We start from the raw sequence: 15337 nt of genomic DNA on the forward strand, positions 1-15337 counted from the left end.
CCGGTGCAAACCCACCTCGGGCACCTTTTATCATACATTCATATTCACATCTAGATAGGACACATGACTTACTCATAATTTACATTCATCAATAGTACTAATCTCATTGGGCAACAATACATTTATATCGTCATCAGCAGCAATACCCATATCCAAATACATGAGCCGACAAAGCTATCAGAATAATATACAAAGTATGAGCCAACAAGGCTGCAAGACATCTAACCATACACAACTGTCTACGTGCCTCTAAGAAGAGTAGGTAACATCATATAAGAGGGACAAGACCCTGCCATGCCCATATGTATGTAAAGAAAAGAATAATACCCAAAAGCTATAGCTCCGGATGAAATGGAGCTCCTCTATGCAGTCCTTGAATAAGAAAATCTATGGATCAAGTCTGTCTCCCTGTCCACCTGCGGGCATGACGCAGCGTCCACAAACAAAATGATGTCAGTACGAACAATGTACTGAGTGTGTAAAGCAAAATCAACATCGTAATAGGAGCATGAGAAATATTGTAAGAAGTGGCATCAAATATAGCATAAGGTGGGAGAAGTAGGAGGTAATAGAGCCATTTGTACGGACCGTAAATTGAAATACGGCCCGTAAACTGCGATCGTAAATCACCATGATCACCAACATACCTTTCTGGTTTTGTTATTCTTAAATACGACCACTAAATACATCCCGTAAACTAGAATACGGACCGTAAACTGGGTTTACGACCACTGTACACATCAACTACTGTTCATTCTAGATTAGATTTTAAGTCATTAAAAGGAGACCCAAGCTTATTAAATTCATTTCATTTCCACAGTACTTCTCTCCAGAAACCCCTATAATACTCTCTACTCTTCATTAGAAGAAAATAAAAGTAAATCCATGATCAATAACACCAAATCCATGAGACAAAGTGTATGAAACCTAGCTAAGGTTCATCTCTCTCAAGAAAACCCAAAGAAAGTGAAGTAGGGTTTTGGTGGTAGAGGAGTAATTCCATTCAAGGCTTGTTCAACCATCATCTAAGTTAAGTTTCATGACTAAGCCATGTTGTTTAAGGTATTGGAAGGTTAAGATACTTGAACTGTAGAAAGACATAGGAAATGGGTCATTAATGAGTGAATAGTGTCATGGTTGGATGGTAGTTGGGTAGAATCATGAATGTTGGTGTGTTGTGATTATGAATACGTTATAAATTACATTTAGACGATGTAATAAGTATTATATATGAGGAAACACGATAATGAACTATAATCATAAATGTGGGGAAATTGAAGAGAAATGGTGAATGGTGGTAATTGTATACAAACGATGATTGTTGTTGTGATATTGTGAATGCTAATATGAACGTTTGGGAGTTGATATAGAATATGGGAAAAATAGTTTAAACAAAGGGAATGCTGCCCAAATTTTCCCTAGAAATAGTAGCGCGTTCTTATAGTCGAATTAACTAATGTCAGTGCGAATTCTCTCTTGAAGGCAGAAACGTGATATAGAAGGAGAACAAGAAAGCGATAGCTTAGTTAAACGTCAAAGGTATGTGAGGCTAGTCCTTTGTTTCTAATGGCGTGAATTTTCTAGCATGATTTTCCTGCCTCTTCGTGAGTTCCTATATTCCGGAAAGCTAAAAGCCTATATCTATGAATGTCAATATAAGATAAGATATATGATATGATGATCCTATAATGTCAATGATGTTATTTATTGCTCACACTCACCTTATATGTTAGTTCCCTCAAGGTGAGGCAGAATGTCAAAGAGTGCTCCATAATGAAATCAGGGGATCACGACCTTACGTCACCTCGATAAAGTAAAGTTGTTCTTAAGTCTTATGCATATATTATGATAAGTACGTTACGATAAACATATTATAATGAGCAAGTACGATGATCATATAACACCGCGCCTATTTGGCCGGGCAGTCACCGCTAAGGCGGGCAGCTATACCATACACCATGGCCAAATGGCATGGGCAGACACCACTAGTAGGAGGCATGAGATGGTACCCCGGACGCGGGAGGCCTGGACGCAGGCTAATGTTATGATTATCACACCGATCCTATATGGACGGGCAGCTTATATGTTTATGCATACATGACATTATGAGGATTATGAGTAAGCCAGCATGCATTATTTTCTTTATACTTAACAGTCAGATATAGCTGTTCCATATCGATGTTTCCTATATGTCATTGTCTTATTTATTTGTTTATGCCTCTCATACTCAGTACAATGTTCGTATTGACGTCCGTTTTCTTTGGACGTTGTGTTCATGCCCACAGTTAGACAGGGAGGAGAGCTAGACCCAGATTCGTAGTAGCTGTCAGCCGATTGGAAGCACTCCTTTGTTCCGGAGGTGCTTGATTATTCTTTTGTGTATATAGTCATGTATACGTATTTTTGGGTATGACGGGGTCTTGTCCCGTCCTGATGTTTAGCACTCTAGTAGAGGCTCGTAGATGTGCAGTGTGGGTTAGATGGTCTCACGAGATGCTATTATATGTATATATTATTTTGATAGCTGAGAGGCTTATGCATATAGAAGTATTTTATGCTCTCAAATGAAAAGATGATTTTCTTATGTCCTAAGTCTAAATTGATAAAAGAGCATTAAATAAGTAAGATGAGTAGTAGAACGAGCGGTGCTCGGTGACTAACCCCGGGTACCCGTCACGGCCCCTAGCTGGGTCGTGACAAAAGTGGTATCAGAGCAGTTCAGTCCTAGGAAGTGTCTACGAGCCGTGTCTAGTAGAGTCTTATTTATGGTGTGTTGCGCGCCACATCAATAAACAAGAGGCTACAGGGCATTTAGGAAAAATGACCATCTTTCTTGTTATGATATCGTGCGATAGAGCCGTGCATAAGATTTTATCGTCCCTAATAGTGTGTCGTGATTTCAGAATGCCGCCAAAGGAAAAAGCTACAGCCGCCCAGAAGGGCAAGACTACGGCAAAGAGGCAGGTAGAAAGAGAGCCTCTGATGAATATAGAAGAAGGTGAATCACATAATGAGTCCTTTTCTAATACCTCTTCTGCCCCGCCTCATGTGGAAGAACGAGGAGGAGCTCCAGCTCCAATCCCTCCACCGGTTGCTTCGGGTCAACAAATGACTGAGGCCATACATCTATTGACGCAGTTGGTTGCCGCACAAGCACAACGGCAGAATGCGGGCCCAAGTCATCGATCGGCTAGTACTAGAGCCCGTGACATCATGACTTTGAATCCTTCAAAGTTCTTCGGGTCAAAGCCGGATGAAGATCCGCAAGGCTTTATTGATGAGATGTTGAGGACCCTAAAGATTATTCATGCCTGTGAGACTGAATCCGTGGAGTTGGCCTTTTATAGACTCTGGGACGTGGCAATCTTATGGTATAATAACTAGGTATTATCGAGAGGAGAAAATGTGCCTCCTCCGGTTTGGCAAGAATTCGTGGATGCTTTTATTCGTCACTATTTGCCACTTGAGGTCCGCCGAGCTAAGGCGGATAGGTTCCTAAATTTGAGGCAAGGGAATATGAGTGCCCGGGAATATAGCCTTCAATTTAATTCATTGGCTAGATATGCCCCGGCTATGGTGGTCGACATGGGAGATCGGGTACATAGATTTGCGAGTGGCCTAGGGCCACATTTATTTAGAGATTGTTTGATGGCTTCCTTGCAAGACAGGATGAATATTTCTCGAATACAGGCCCATGCTCAGAATTTAGAGGGACGACAATAACCTCAAAGAAGTGATCGTGATAATGATAGAAGGCAAAGCAAGAGAGCCAGATCTATGGGAGCAGGCAGTGATTATAGAGGGGGATCAAGGCAGACATATTCTAGGTACTCAGGCCAGTCAGTAACTAGTGCGTCCCCTCGATTCGCAGGTAGGAGATTTGATCGCTCCTTCCGTTCAGGGCAGGGCCAGAGTTCGTGGAATCCAGATTCCCAGTTCAGGGAAGACTATAGCCAGAGGAGATCCCCAGTACCGCGATGCAACCAGTGCGGTAGATTACATTCCGGACAATGTCGCCAGGGTTCAGATGCTTGTTATACTTGCGGCTAGGTAGGGCACATGATGAGAGATTTCCCATCGATGACTGGTAGAGTTGGGGTTCATCCCACAAGTTCAGCAGTTGGTTCTTCCTCAGTGCGCCCGGTAGGGCAGACTCCACAGGTGTCAGCAGGCTAAGGTAGAGGCAGAGGGGCAGCATCTACTTCAGGTGCCACTCAGCCCTGTGTATATGCTTTAGCCAGACGACAGGATCTTGAGTCCTCTCCGAATGTGGTTACAGGTACATTGTCCATATTTTCTCGTGATGTGTATGCATTGATAGATCTGGGTTCTACATTCTCTTATATTACTCTATATGTTGTTGGTAGTATTGGGGTGAAACCTGAGCCAATCAAACCTTTTGAGGTGTCTACTTCAGTTAGTGATCCCGTGATAGCAAGACAAGTGTATAAACATTGTGTAATTCTGATATGTGATCGCCAGAACAAAGCTGATTAATTGAACTGGAAATTTTAGATTTCAATGTAATTATGGGTATGGATTGGTTGGCATCATGTTATGCTAATGTCGATTGCCAAACGAAAGTGGTGCGATTTCAATTTACGGGAGAGCCCGTGCTTGAATGGAAGGGTAACACAGCATCTCCAAAGGGTAGGTTTATTTCCTACCTTAAGGCAAGGAAGATGATAGCTAAAGTCTATATTTATCATCTAGTTCGAGTTCATGACACCGAGGCAAAGACGCCATCTTTCCAATCAGTTCTGGTAGTGAACGAATTTCCAGATGTGTTTCCAGATGAACTTTCAGGCCTTCCTCCAGAAAGAGAGATTGACTTCGCCATTGATGTGTTGCCAGACACCAAGCCTATTTCTATTCCTCCTTATCGAATGGCTCCAGCGGAATTAAAAGAGCTAAAGACACAGTTGAAAGACTTGCTCGAGAAAGGATTCATTAGACCCAGTTCGTCACCGTGGGGAGCACCAGTCTTGTTCGTGAGAAAGAAAGACGGATCTCTACGAATGTGTATCGACTATAGGCAATTGAACAAAGTGACGATAAAGAACAAACATCCTCTTCCAAGGATTGATGACTTGTTCGACCAGTTGCAAGGTGCCAAGTGGTTTTCTAACATAGATTTGAGGTCGGGTTACCATCAAGTGAGAGTTAGAGAAGCGGATATTCCCAAAACGGCCTTCAGAACGAGATACGGCCACTATGAATTACGAGTGATGTCGTTTGGGTTGACTAATGCTCCGGCCGTGTTTATGTATTTAATGAACAATGTATTTAGGCCTCTCTTGGACTTATTTGTGATAGTATTTATTGATGATATTCTGGTGTATTCTCGGACGGAATCAGAACATGCAGATCATTGGCGAATTGTTCTTGGCATTCTTCGAGCCCGAGAATTGTATGCAAAATTTTCAAAGTTCGAGTTCTGGCTAAATTCTGTAACATTTCTGGACCATGTTATTTCAGATGATGGCGTTCGAGTCGACACCCAGAAGATCGAAGCTATGAAGACTTGGCCAAGGCCTACGACGCCTACAGAAGTTCGTAGTTTTCTGGGTTTGGCATGTTATTATAGAAGATTCGTAGAGGGCTTTTCATCCAAGAGTTGAAATGCAGATTGACCTGAGCTCCGGTCTTAACACTCCCAGAAGGATCATATGGCTATGTTGTGTATTGTGACGCTTCCGGTGTCGGACTAGGATGCGTATTGATGCAGCATGGTAAAGTTATTGCATATGCTTCGAGACAATTACGAAAACATGAAAAGAATTATCCAACTCATGATCTCGAATTGGCTACAGTTATTCATGCCTTAAAAATATAGAGGCATTATTTGTACGGTGTGCATGTTGATATTTATACAGATCACAAAAGTCTTCAATACATTTTCAAGCCAAAGGAGTTGAACTTGCGGTAGAGGCGGTGGTTAGAATTGATAAAAGATTATGATGTGAACATTTTGTACCACCCTGGAAAAGCGAATGTAGTAGCCGATGCGCTTAGCCGCCGATCAATGGGTAGTTTATATGAAGTCCCTCCGGAAAAGAAAGAGATGGTTCATGAGCTCCGCCAACTAGCTAATCTTGGGGTACGTGTAATTGATTCGGGTAATGTAGGGATTAGTATCAATGATCCCACAACTTCATCCCTGAACGTAGAAGTTAAAGAGTGTCAATATAAAGATCCTCAATTATGCAATTACAGAGACATGTCTCATGGAAAAGAGAAGTCTTCATTTGAAGATTCTACGGATGGGTTCTTAGATACCGAGGCAGGTTATGTGCGTCGAATGTGGCGGAAATGAGCCGATGAATTCTAGAAGAAGCCCATTGTTCTCGGTATTCTATTCACCCAGGTGCAACCAAGATGTATCATGACCTTAAAAAAATATATTGGTGTGATGGCATGAAGAGGGACATAGTGGAATTTGTAGCACGGTGTCCAAATTGCCAACAAGTAAAAGTTGAACATCAAAAGCCAGGAGGCTTATTACAAGCAATGGAAATCCCTACTTGGAAATGGGAAGTGATCAACATGGATTGTATTGTGGGGTAAACTCGTTCTCGTGGAAAGTATGATTCTATATGGGTGATCGTGGATAGATTGACGAAAGCAGCCCATTTTCTTCCAGTTAGAACCACGTACTCAGCCGAAGATTATGCGAGGTTATATCTCAAGGAAATGGTACGACTTCATGGTATTCCATTATCTATTATTACACATAGAGGAGCACAGTTTACAGCCAAGTTCTGGAAGTCCTTCCAAGAAGGTCTAGGCACTCAAGTGAAGCTTAGCACGACATTTCATCCACAGACTGATGGACAAGCCGAGCGTACTGTTCAAACTATGGAAGATATGCTACGGGCATGTATATTAGATTTTGGTGGTAGCTGGGATGATCACTTATCCCTTATTGAGTTTGCTTACAACAATAACTATCATTACAGTATTCAAATGGCCCCATATGATGCTGTATATGGGAGGAAATGTAGATCCCTAGTCGGATGGTTCGAAATTGGAGAAGCACAATTAGTAAGCCCTGAATTGATTCAACAAGCGGTGGAAAAAGTTAAGGTGATCCGAGATCGATTGCTAACAGCCCAAAGTCGCCAAAAGTCTTATGCAGACAATCGCCGACGAGACTTGGAATTCCAGGTTGATGATTGGGTATTTTTGAAAGTATCGCCAATGAAAGGAGTGATGAGATTTGGTAAGAAAGGAAAGGTAAGTCCTAGGTACATTGGACCCTATAGAATTATCTGCAAGGTGAGTCAGGTGGCCTATGAATTGGACTTACCCTCGGAGCTTGAATCAGTCAATCCAGTCTTCCACGTTTCGATGCTCCGCAAGTGTATTGGAGATCCCACAAAGATTGTCCCAATAGATGATGTGCAAATAACAAAAAAGCTAACCTATGAAGAAGTGCCTATTTCTATTCTAAACAGGCAAGTGCGAAGACTCCGAAATAAAGAGGTAGCTTCAGTTAAAGCCTTGTGGCGAAACAATAACCGAGGAGAAATGACTTGGGAGGCGGAAGAGCAGATAAAATCCACGTACCCGCATTTATTTCAAACCCCAGAAGAAATTCAAGATGAAACGTCAACGATATAAGGTATATATATGCTTACTTTTCATGCTTTTGGTCGTGTGTGGCCATAGATACGTTGATATTGTGATGTATCCCTGTGAGGCAATGATATTATGGGTTGAGATGACAGGATGGTAGTGCCATATTACAGGGAAAACTCTGGCGAAATGTTTCTTGAATCCCCGATGACTTAAATGTTACACCTCGGAAATTTCCCTGTGAACGTACAACAAATAGACTAACGAAGAATACGAGTGTATAATGTTTTAATCTGAAGGGAATGAAGTTTGACGACCCTAAGTAAGATTTCAAAGGCAATTGCAATAAGAGATAGGTTATGCTCCACAATGACTAATCATAGGTTTTGAAAATGCGGAAAAAATTGCAGATTTGCATTTTGGCCCAGTCGGTCGTAAAATGAAATGCGGACCGTAAAGTGGTATACGGCCCATAAACCACCATGTCGTATTTCAACTTACAAAACTTCAACTTTCTGCTAAATGTTCAAATGGTTAAATACGACTTGGAATACGGACCGTAAATTGAAATACGGCTCGTAAACTGCGATCTTAAATCACCATGATCCCCAACATACCTTTCTGGTTTTGTTAAGCTTAAATACGACCACGAAATACGTCCCGTAAACTAGAATACGGACTGTAAACTGGGTTTACGACCACTGTACACTTCAACTACTGTTCATTCCGGATCAGATTTTAAGTCATTAAAAGGAGACCCAAGCTCATTAAATTCATTTCATTTCCATGGTACTTCTCTCTAGAAACCTCTAGAATACTCTCTACTCTTAATTACAAGAAAATCAAAGAAAATTCATGATCAATAACACCAAATCCATGTGACAAAGTGTATGAAACCTAGCTAAGGTTCATCTCTCTCAAGAAAACCCAAAGAAAGTGAAGTAGGGTTTTGGTGCTAGAGGAGTAATTCCATTCAAGGCTTGCTCAACCATCATCTAAGGTAAGTTTCATGACTAAACCATGTTGTTTAAGGTATTGGAAGGTTAAGATACTTGAACTGTAGAAAGACATAAGAAATGAGTCATTAATGAGTGAATATTGTCATAGTTGGATGGTAGTTGGGTTGAATCATGAATATTGGTGTGTTGTGATTTTGAATACGTTATAAATGACATTTAGACCATGAGATAAGTATTATATATGTGGAAACGCGATAATGAACTATAATCATAAATGTGGGGAAATTGAAGAGAAATGGTGAATGGTGGTAATTGTATACAAACGATAATTGTTGCGATATTGTGAATATTGATATGAATGTTTGGGAGTTGATAGAGAATATGGGAAAAATAGTATACACAAACGGAATTCTGCCCAAATTTTCCCTAGAAATAGTAGCGCGTTCTTATAGTCGAATTAACTAACGTCAATGCGAATTCTCTCTTGAACGCAGCAACGTGATATCGAAGGAGAACAAGCAAGCGATATCTTAGTTAAACGTCAAAGGTATATGAGGCTAGTCCTTTATTTCCAATGGCATGAATCTTCTAGCATGATTGTCCTTCCTCGTTGTGAGTTCATATATTCTGGAAAGCTAAAAGCCTATATCTATGAATGGAAATATAAGATAAGAGATATGATATGATGATCGTATAATGTCAATGATGTTATTTATTGCTCACACTCACCTTATATGTTAGTTCCCGCAAGGTGAGGCAGAATGTCAAAGAGTGCTCCATAATGAAATCCGGGGATCACGAGCTTACGTCACCCCGATAAAGTAAAGTTGTTCTTAAGCCTTATGCATATATTATGATAAGTACGTTACGATAAAAATATTATAATGAGCATGTACGATGATGATATAACACCGCGCCTATTTGTCCGGGCAGTCACCGCTAAGGCGGGTAGCTATACTATACACCATGGCCAAATGGCATGGGCAGACACCACTAGTGGGCGGCATGAGATGGTACCCCAGACGCGGGAGGCCTGGACGCAGGCTAATGTTATGATTATCACACTGATCCTATATGGACGGGCAGCTTATATGTTTATGCATACATGACATGATGAGGATTATGCGTAAGCCAGCATGCATTATTTTCTTTATACTTGACAGTCAGATACAGACGTTCCATATCGATGTTTCCTTTATGTCATTGTCTTATTTCTTTGTTTATGCCACTCATACTCAGTACAATGTTCGTACTGACATTTGTTTTCTTTGGACGCTGTGTTCATGCCCACAGGTAGACAGGGAGGAGAGCTCGACCCAGATTCGTAGTAGCTGTCAACCGATTGGAAGCACTCCTTTGTTCCGGAGGTGCTTGATTATTCTTTTGCGTGTATAGTCATGTATATGTATTTTTGGGCATGACAGGGTCTTGTCCCATCCTTATGTTTAGCACTCCAGTAGAGGCTCGTAGATGCACAGTGTGGGTTAGATGGTCTCACGAGATGCTATTATATTTATATATTATTTTGATAGCCGAGAGGCTTATGCATATACAAGTATTTTATGCTCTCAAATGAAAAGATGATTTTCTTATGTCCTAATTCTAAATTGATAAAAGAGCATTAAATGAGTAAGATGAGTAGTAGAACGAGCGGTGCTCGGTGACTAACCCCGGGTACCCGTCACGGCCCCTAGCTGGGTCGTGACAGATGGCACCCAAGAGGGTGATGTAGTAGTAGCAAAGGAAATTATGAGACAAGCTAGCCAAATCCCCTAGTAGTGGATGAACAAATAACTACTAGTTCAGTTGATAAGGATACAAAATTAGTACAAAGGCATCAAATGGGGACTAAAACTATTAAGGAAAAGTAGCATAGTAAGGAAGTGAATCCTAAACCTGCACATGATTAATAGGGGCAAACTGATAACTGGCAGGAACTTATAGGGAAATCTCCAGCAAAAGGGGGCCAGAAGCAAGCTATCTCTAGGCCCTAGCTCAATACTACAAATGAATTTGGAATCATACATGACCATGCTACAAGACATGTAGAAGGGGTTGGGAGAGGACAAGGTGGTGTTACTAAGGGGACAAAAAGGGGTAGCTTGTTAACCCATCATCAATGAAATTAGTAACTTGGATTATTAGGGGTTTGAATAAGGTTCATAAACAAAAGGAAGCAAATCTGTTTATTTGAACCAATAATGTTAGTCTTATAGCTATATTAGAACATAAAATAAAAGAGCATCATGCTGCACATGTATTGAGGAAAATAGCACCTGGTTAGGCCAGTCTAAATAACTATGTTCACGGTGCTAAAGGTAGAATATGGACTTTGCATGATCCTCAGAGCATTACTTGCAGGCCAGTGGAGACTACAGAGCAATACATATATTCAGAAGTAAGAATTAATGTTTTGAATCTCAGTTTCAACTTTACTACCATTTATGGGTTACGTAGTGTTGAAGACAACAAAAGCTTATAGATGGGTCTCAAGCAGATCAATAATAATCAGCAGGGGCCTTGGTTGTCCATGGGTAATTATAATGGTATATCCAGGGGAGAATACAGAATGGTAGGCGCAACTATCACTATTACTGAAACAAGGGATTTTGAGTCATTCTTATAAGATAGAGGTATGACTATCATGAAATATATTGGGAGAGAATACACCTGGACAAATAGGCATACTTATGGTAGTATTGATTGGGCCCTAGTCAATGCTAGTTGGATGTTTGATATGCCTTTACTGAAAGTGCTCATAATGGAGCCAGGGTGTTCGGACAATTCTCCTCTAAGCATTTCTCTGAATCAGGAAAACCAAAGTAGATCAAGTCATTTCAACTTCCTTAATCATATAGCTTCTCATGAGAAATTCCAAGATATAGTAAAGGATGCTTGGCAACAAAGGTCAAGGACTTCAAAACTGTCAGAGATATGGTAAAAACTTAAGGTTTTGAAGCAGGCTATGAAACAGTTGAATATCACAGAATTTCAAGGAGTGAAGGATAGAATTAGCAGCTACAGACAACAGCTTCAAGACCAGCAATATTCTGTGAGACAACCTGGTCAACCTCAAGATTTATTGGACACAAAAAAAGAAATAAAACTCAACTTGGAGAAATGGTTACTAATTTAGAAAGCATAGTCAAGCAAAAAACAAGGGTGCAGTGGTTACAGCTTGGAGATGGAAATACAGCCTACTTTCATACTAGCTTGAGGAGTAGGGCAGCACCAAATAAAATTACAAGCTTAAGAACCTCAGCTGATATAATTGCTACTACCAGTGCTGCTATAGAAGCTGAAATAATTTCATTCTACAAGTAACTACTAGGGCCAAATGCGTATCAATTGCCTGTAGTCAACTCAGTAGTAATGAAGGATGGTCCAGCTCTGAATAGATTCCATCTGACAGAGAAGGTCTCGAGACATAAAGTGGTACTAGCTTTGAAGGGCTTTAGTGATGATAAAGCATCGGGATGTAATGGGTTTAATGCCTATTTTTCAAGAAAACCTGGTCAGCTATGGGGGAGGAAATAACAGATGTTGTATTAGATTTCTTCTCAACAGGTAAACTTCACAAAGCCATCAATTGCACAACAGTCATACTTATCCCAAAGATAGAGCACCCAACCAATATATCTGAGTACAGACCTATTTTCTGTTAGACACTACTATACAAAATCATTTCCAAAGTGATAACTAATAAATTATAATCAGTAATGGATGGGATAATAAATAAGAATCAGTCTGCTTTTGTGCCAGGCAGACTGATTAATGATAATACCATTTTGAGTAATGGTAGGAAGAGTGTGTCCCCTAGAGGCATGCTAAAACTGGACATGAAGAAAGCCTATGATTTTGTTGAATGGGAGTATCTAAAACAATTCCTAGTCCATTTAGATTTCCCTAATAAGTTTGTAAATTGGGTAATTAGGTTAATTAATTTTTTTTTAGCTAAAGCATATAGTTATTTGTAATATATGTGAAGTTTATTTAAATGAAAAATGTGCCTTCAAAGCATATACAATTATCTTTAATTTACAAGTAAATAATTTTTTATTGCTTAGATTAAAACCTTAACTATTATTGGTACAATTAAAACTCTAATTTAATTTTTACCAACTTAAACATCTTGAAGAGATAGTATATACTCCCTTTGTTTCAATTTATGTGAACCTATTACTATTTGGGGAGTCTACGAGATCACTATTTGACCACGTTTTCCTTATATTTTTTAAAAATTATTTGAATTATAAATTATCATGACTTATAGTACTTTTCATGTAGTTTTTAAATATATAAATTTTATTTTTACAAACTTGAAAATCTATGTCAAATTTTATGGTCAAAGTTATAAAGTTTGACCCTCGTACTCCGAAAAGGTTCACATAAATTGAAACGGATGGAGTATAAGAGATCTCTATATGTAATGTTTATCTCATAATTACAGAAAAAATTGTTTATCTCATAAGTCATAAATCAACGTGGCAGCAAAGGGTTAATTGAAATTAACAAGGGCTAATTAGCGTCTTCGCGTCTTCTTCTTCTTTCTTTCTCTGTTCTTCATCTTCTTCCCCAATAAAACTTATTCCATGTCTCTGTTTTTTTCCTCCCCAACACGAGACCCATTTGATCCCTCCCCAACACGATCTATTCGATCCACCCATCCTCAGCTTCTCTGCTCCATAAAAGAACACCACAAGCTCTTGATTTCAGAAACCTGTAGCATGAACTAGAAGATTGACCAAGAAAAAACCTTCAATGGAAACAAAAGGACTAGTATAAATTACTACATAGCAGCGAAATTGAAGGTATTTCGTTTTCCATCCCTTCAAAAATTTACTTTGGGAAATCAAATCTCAACTCTTTCCCCAAAATTTTGGTCAACACACTCGATCTCGGTTGACCAGATCCGACACAGATCCCATACCCTTACCCATGTCAGTGTCGTGTTGACATGTGTACGGCACCGAAACTGCCAAGTCCGAGTAACTTAGGTCCAATGAGGCCTCCTCAAATGGTCTTCATCTTCAAGACTCCTCTTTTGATAAAAATTCATAAGTAAGTTAGTCAAATAACCAAGCTTATCAAGAGAGAGAGTTTTACCTTTAGGCTCATTGAACTTATGCCAAGCTTTGAGTAGCATCTCCTCATCCTTAAGGTTAGAAGATCTAGCAGAGTACTTTCAAGAAGTGTGCTTTTTTCCTTTCAAATTTCTCCCCTTCTTTAAAGAGCACTCTTCAATTTCAAAAGCCTTTTTCAAACATGACGTTGGTCCATCAAGTGGGTCACAAACCCTCAAGAAGGACTCTTCATCATCGGGGATAGTGTCAATAACTTCACTCGCCCCATGCTTGTTATCATGACAAAGCTCATCATCAACCCATAGTGGGTTACGAAACACTTTGTAGCCTCCAAGGGTGGCCACATTTTCAAAATTACCATACATCCATATAGGTACATCATTTCCACAAGTCATGTCAATATCATATAAGACATTATCTTTAAAGGAAAAAGATTCAATGAACAATGAAGAGTCAAAGCATGCAATCTCATTCTCAAAAAGATAAATGTCATCTTTCAAAGAATTTTCATTCACATGACTATCCACATGATCAATTACATCAATATCATCACTAAATTGAGGTTCATTAAGCACATCATAAAGTTCCTCAATTAGTGGATTATCATAGCAAACAAATTGATCAACACAAGTATCCACACTAGTTAGAAGATCTAGCATAGTACTTTTAAGAAGTGTACTTTTTTCCTTTCAAATTTCTCCCCTTCTTTAAAGAGCACTCTTCAATTTCAAAAGCCTTTTTCAGACATGACGTTGGTCCATCAAGTGGGTCACAAACCCTCAAGAAGGAATTTTCATCATCGGGGATAGTGTCAATAACTTCACTCGCCCCATGTTTGTTATCATGACAAAGCTCATCATCAACCCATAGTGGGTTACGAAACACTTTGTAGCCTCCAAGGGTGGCCACATTTTCAAAATTACCATACATCCATATAGGTACATCATTTCCACAAGTCATGTCAATATCAAATAAGACATTATCTTTAAAGGAAAAAGATTCAATGAACAATGAAGAGTCAAAGCATGCAATCTCATTCTCAAAAAGATAAATGTCATCTTTCAAAGAATTTTCATTCACATGACTATCCACATGATCAATTACATCAATATCATCACTAAATTGAGGTTCATTAAGCACATCATAAGGTTCCGTCAATTAGTGGATTATCATAGCAAACAAATTGATCAACACAAGTATCCACACTAGTTGGTTGCAAATTGATCTTGCTAGAACAATCAATTCGGTCATTGCTAGGATCAATTAGTGGGTGAGCAATTATATCACATGACAATGTACTAACATGCAAATCACAAGGGTCAACACTAGGTGGACACAAATTGATCTCACAGGAAAAATCAATTCAGTCATCAATAAGATCAACTAGTGTTGGATCAATATCAACAACATTGTCAACAATCGTTAAAGAACTAAGCTCATCACATGGTAAAGACTCATTAAGCTCACATAAAGAAAAGCTTTCACTCACACCCAATTCAAAAACATGATCATTCACATTATTTGGAGTGTTAAGTTGAGATATTTTACCTTGAGGTTCCCACAAAGTACCTTCTTTATCGTGGTTTTCAACTTTGGAGCCCGTTTGCTCCTTTGGGAAGCCTTCAACTGCCTCATGAACTTTCAAAGTTTGAGATTCATATTCAGTTTGCTCTCAAGAGTACCTGCACCATTATCAAAGCAACTAAAGAAGAAAAA

The sequence above is a fragment of the Lycium barbarum genome, chromosome 7 (genome assembly GCF_019175385.1).
Source record: "Lycium barbarum isolate Lr01 chromosome 7, ASM1917538v2, whole genome shotgun sequence".
NCBI classification, from domain to species: domain Eukaryota; kingdom Viridiplantae; phylum Streptophyta; class Magnoliopsida; order Solanales; family Solanaceae; genus Lycium; species Lycium barbarum.